Source organism: Musca domestica, unplaced genomic scaffold (genome assembly GCF_030504385.1).
Source record: "Musca domestica strain aabys unplaced genomic scaffold, Musca_domestica.polishedcontigs.V.1.1 5, whole genome shotgun sequence".
In the NCBI taxonomy this organism is placed as follows: domain Eukaryota; kingdom Metazoa; phylum Arthropoda; class Insecta; order Diptera; family Muscidae; genus Musca; species Musca domestica.
This window is the reverse complement of record NW_026712346.1, coordinates 16,339,108-16,344,107: the sequence shown is the minus strand read 5'-3', so window position 1 is coordinate 16,344,107 and position 5,000 is coordinate 16,339,108. Positions and strand designations below refer to the sequence as shown.

General features: G+C 49.7%; 1 pseudogene; it reads left to right on the top strand.

Moving 5' to 3' along the window:
* The window catches only part of LOC131805296 (large subunit ribosomal RNA), a 9,617-nt pseudogene that overhangs the window by 1,904 nt on the left and 2,713 nt on the right, over positions 1-5,000 (top strand).

The following is a 5,000-nucleotide window of genomic DNA, read 5'->3' as shown; positions in this document are numbered from 1 at the left end:
TATGGGCCTTGTGCTCATCCTGGCAACAGGAACGACCATAAAGAAGCCGTCGAGAGGTATCGGAAGAGTTTTCTTTTCTGTTTTATAGTCGTACTACCATGGAAGTCTTTCGAAGAGAGATATGGTAGATGGACTAGAAGAGCATGACATTTACTGTTGTGTCGATATTTTCTCCTCGGACCTTGAAAATTTATGGTGGGGTCACGCAAACTTCTCAACAGGCCGTACCAATATCCGCAGCTGGTCTCCAAGGTGAAGAGTCTCTAGTCGATAGAATAATGTAGGTAAGGGAAGTCGGCAAATTAGATCCGTAACTTCGGGATAAGGATTGGCTCTGAAGATTGAGATAGTCGGGCTTGATTGGGAAGCAATAACATGGTTTACGTACTCGTTCTGGGTAAATAGAGATCTCCGGATCTTGTTCCTCGGATAGTTGCTATGTAACCAATTGTGGAACTTTCTTGCTAAAATTTATTGGGTTGCATCGCAAGGTGTGTACTCTTTAAATTATAACGACTATCAATTAACAATCAATTCAGAACTGGCACGGACTTGGGGAATCCGACTGTCTAATTAAAACAAAGCATTGTGATGGCCCTAGCGGGTGTTGACACAATGTGATTTCTGCCCAGTGCTCTGAATGTCAAAGTGAAGAAATTCAAGTAAGCGCGGGTAAACGGCGGGAGTAACTATGACTCTCTTAAGGTAGCCAAATGCCTCGTCATCTAATTAGTGACGCGCATGAATGGATTAACGAGATTCCTACTGTCCCTATCTACTCACTTGACGTTGAGCAGTTGATGAGAACGGTCGTGTAATTTTGCTAGCGGAAAAATTGTGTTAAAATTCGGGTGAAGTTATTGCGAAATTTCTTGTCTCGCTCTTAACGCGAAATTCAGATTTTCTGACTCTGTCAGTGATATTAAGTTGTTGGTGGGGAATCCTCTGGGCAACCATTGGTGTCTCACCGCAGCGGACATTTAGTGCGCGCCAGTGTGTGGTTTTGGAAGTGCTGGAATCTCGTTGTGACAAGTGCGGTCTTTGGTTATTGAGTTTGGTTTACGTTTTGGACAATTGGTTTTTCTCGGCTGGAGTGCCTTTGGCCACTGAATTTGGTGTCTCACTTATTGTGAGGTTAAGTTGAATTTGGTGTCTCACTTATTGTGAGGTTAAGTTGAAGCAATTGTGCTTAACTTCCTTTTGGTAAGTGTTTGGCTTTGTTGTGACTGGAATTGTACTTGGACTTTGATTACGACATCTGGTGGGTGATAGTTGGAATTGTTTTCGAGGGGTTTGTGTCTTGGACATGCCTCCGAAAGTGGTGAAGAAGAAGAAGGGCTCGGTTTCGGAAGTGAATTCCGAAACCTCAGACATGGAGGTGGACGGTGGTGTGGGCGGATCGGCTGAGGTACTGATGCCTCCTCCCACTGGGCGTAGGTTGCGCCATACGGAGAGTGAGCAGAGTTCAGATGGCGGGGAGGAATCCAAGCGTCAGAAGCTTGGTTCCCCATTGAAGAAGGGTGGTGCGGGTGCTGTTGTGGGTGTTGTTGATGCTGTTGGTGCGGCTGGTGATGGTGTTGTTGTTGGTGGTGAGGGAGTTGGTGTAGCGTCTGGTGGTGAGCGCGCGAAGGATGGGCAGAGGGAGAGCCGATCTCGTGCAAAGAGGTCAACTTCGAAGTCAGCTGGTGGAGTGTCGGTGTTGGAAATGAAGGGAGTCACCGACTCTCTTCTGGACCTTTTGTGCGAGAGTAATTGCAGTGCTGACACGACGCGTGAGGTGATCTCTTTGGCCAGTAGGTACGAAGAGATGTTGATGCGTGCAATTGTGGAAAATGAGAGGCTTAAGGGGAAATTGGAGGCTTTTGAGCAGCTCTCGGCTCGCGGTGTGGTGGGCCCTGCTCCAGGGCCGTCTGTTGTTGCTGCTTCTGGTCCGGTGCCACTTGTTGTGCCTCAGGCCTTGCCTGCTGCACCTGTTGTTGCTTCCGCGCCAAAAGCTGTGGAAACCTGGTCGGTAGTGGTGAGGTCGAAGAAGGGCAACTCTAGCAAGGAGGTGGTCAAGAAGGTGGTGGATGAGGTGGGCCCTACTCTTGGCGTCAGAGTGCACGAAGTGAAGGAGGTGAGAGATGGCGGTGCGGTAATAAGAACTCCCTCTGTTGCTGAGAGGGAGAAGATTGTGGCGAACACAAAGTTTGCGGATGTCGGATTGGAGGTGACAGTGAATGACAAGCTGGGCCCAAAAGTAATAGTCCAGAGAGTTCACGCCGAGCTGTCCACAGATGAGTTTATGGGGGAACTCTATGATTTGAATTTGGCTGAGTTGATGTCACCTGAAACTTTTAAGAAGAGCGTGCGCCTGGCCAGTGGTCCCTGGAAGGTTGGTGCTGGCGACTCCAAAGTTAATGTCGTATTGGAGTGTACTGAACGTGTGGCGGAAAAGCTTTGTGCTGAGGGAGCCTATATAAAGTGGTTCCGCTTCCTTGTGCGTAGGCAGGATCCTGTGCCCTCCTGCTATAGATGTCTGGGCTTTGATCATCGTGTGAGAGAGTGCAGGATGAAGTCTGATGTCTGCCGGCGCTGTGGATTAACTGGGCATTTGTTTTCAGAATGTCCCAATCCGGTGAGGTGTCGGAACTGTGAGTTCAAGGGGTTGCCTGCTGGACATTTGATGCTGTCAGTGTCGTGTCCAGTGTATGCAGCGTTGGCGGCGAGAGCGAGTGCCAGACATTAGGATGCGCGTGCTCCAGTACAATTGTCAGAGGTCCTCCAGTGTGATGCACGAGTTTGGCCAGGCGTTACTCCGTATGGGCGCAACCTTTGCCTTGATTCAAGAGCCTTTCTGTAGGGATGGTTGTGTGCGGGGGCTTCCGGGGGGGATGCGTGTCTTTACGGACGAGGGAGGAGACTCTGCTATAGTTGTTGTGGACAGTGACATAGACTGTACAGTTGTTTCAAGTAGCCAATGGGGGTTATGTCTGTCCGTTGAATGGGCGGAGGGAAAGATGTTGTTGGCTAGCATCTATTGTAGATTTAGCTCTCCGTTGGAGCCCTATTTAAGGTATATGGATACGGTACTACTCCTTGCGAGTAGTTGTCCGCTTATCCTAGGTTTAGACGCGAATGCATCCTCCTCACTGTGGTTCTCGAAGATGTCCAGCCATAGTTCTGGCCATCAGAATCGCGTACGAGGAGAGATGCTAGGCGAATGGGTGTTAGCGAGGGGCGTCGAGATTTTGAATGAGCCCTCGGATCTGTATACCTTTGATGGGCCCTCGGGAGTTAGCGACATTGACGTGACGGCTGCAAATGGGGCAGCGATGACTGTGTACCAATTTTGCTGGCGTGTTGTTGATGACTGGGGTGTTAGTGACCATAATCTCATTGAGCTTGTGGTCACGCCGCGGGGACGAACGCAGGGAACTGAGCGTTTCAGGGCTTGGAAGGAACGAGACGTGAACTGGGACCTATATGCGAACCGTGTTAGGGAGGCTGCTATGCCATTAGCGGACTTCAGGGCACTGACCATAGATGACCAGGTTAGCAGGTTGAACGAGTGGATGAGCGGAGTAAATGACGAGCTCCTTGGTAGACGCCGTAAGGTTAAACCAAGTAAGGTCAAATGGTGGACCCGTGAGCTAAGTCTGATGCGGAGGAGACTCAGTCGCCTTAGGAAGTGTTTCCAACGGGCTAGACGTACCAATGCGGAGGACTTAGCTCAGCGTAAAACTGAGTTCCTTGCTTTCCTTAGGACGTACAAGGACGAGCTGTCTAGGAGTAAAGAAGACAATTGGAGGAGATTTATCCAGGACAATAAAGACGATCCATGGGGTAAAGTATACCGTGTGTGCCGGCATGGTGGGTCATGTAGTCAGGGCGACCTACAGGCATTGCGTAGCAGCTCTACGGCAATGACCTCGGGGTGGGGGGAGAGCGTAGGGCTTTTGTTGGGATCATTCTTTCCCAGTTCGGAGACTCAGACATTTCCTCCGCTTGTTGATGAATTGGCTGAGCCTCCGGCAGTGGAAAGGTTAGAAGTTTCGGACAGTATCTGTCGGATTAGAAGCAGAAAGTCGCCTGGTATCGACGGTATGACTGGTCGGATGTATAAAGCCATCTGGAAGGTCATGCCTGAGTATATCGAGTCAGTGTTTAGCCGCTGCATGAGCCAAGGGTACTTCCCGCGTGCGTGGAAGATTGCTAGAGTGGTGGTGCTACTTAAGTCGCCAGATAGAGTAAGGAGTGATCCTCGCTCTTATCGGGGCATTAGTCTGCTTCCAGTTCTTGGAAAAGTACTGGAGAGGATTATGGTGTCTAGGCTTAAGGAGCGCTACTCCGAAGGTACATCGCCGCATCAATTCGGTTTTACCGAGGGTAGAAGTACTGTGGACGCGTGGTTGCATGTGCAGAATAGCCTGAGCGGGTCAAATGCCAAGTATGTCGTTGGCATTTTTGTCGATTTTAAGGGTGCATTTGACTTCCTTTTATGGGATAGCGTGCTCACGAGGTTGTTAGCGATCGGTTGCCAGGAAATTGGTCTTTGGTCAAGCTACTTTCGTAATAGAAAGGCTTGTGTCGTGGGATCCAGTGCTTCGGTCTGGAAGGATGTCCAACGTGGTTGCCCTCAGGGGTCCATCTGTGGCCCATTTATTTGGAACCTCATGATGGATCCTCTGTTGCGGGAGCTCTCGGCGTCCTTCAAGGTTTGTGCTTATGCGGATGACCTGCTTATCATGGTTGAAGGTGAGTCTCGCCTTGAGCTAGAGACTCGTGGTGAGCAGGCTGTGCGTATAGTCCAAGCATGGAGTGATCGAGTTGGCGTTGAGGTTGCGAGTGACAAGACATCGTTGATGATGCTGAAAGGCAGACTTGCTCATAGTCGACCTCCGCTTATACGAGCTGGTGAACGTGGCATAAGATACTCAAGTGCAATTAAGTATTTGGGTATCCATATGAAGGAAAGATTAAATTTTCTGGTGCACCTTGATCACCTGAAGGAGAAGCTA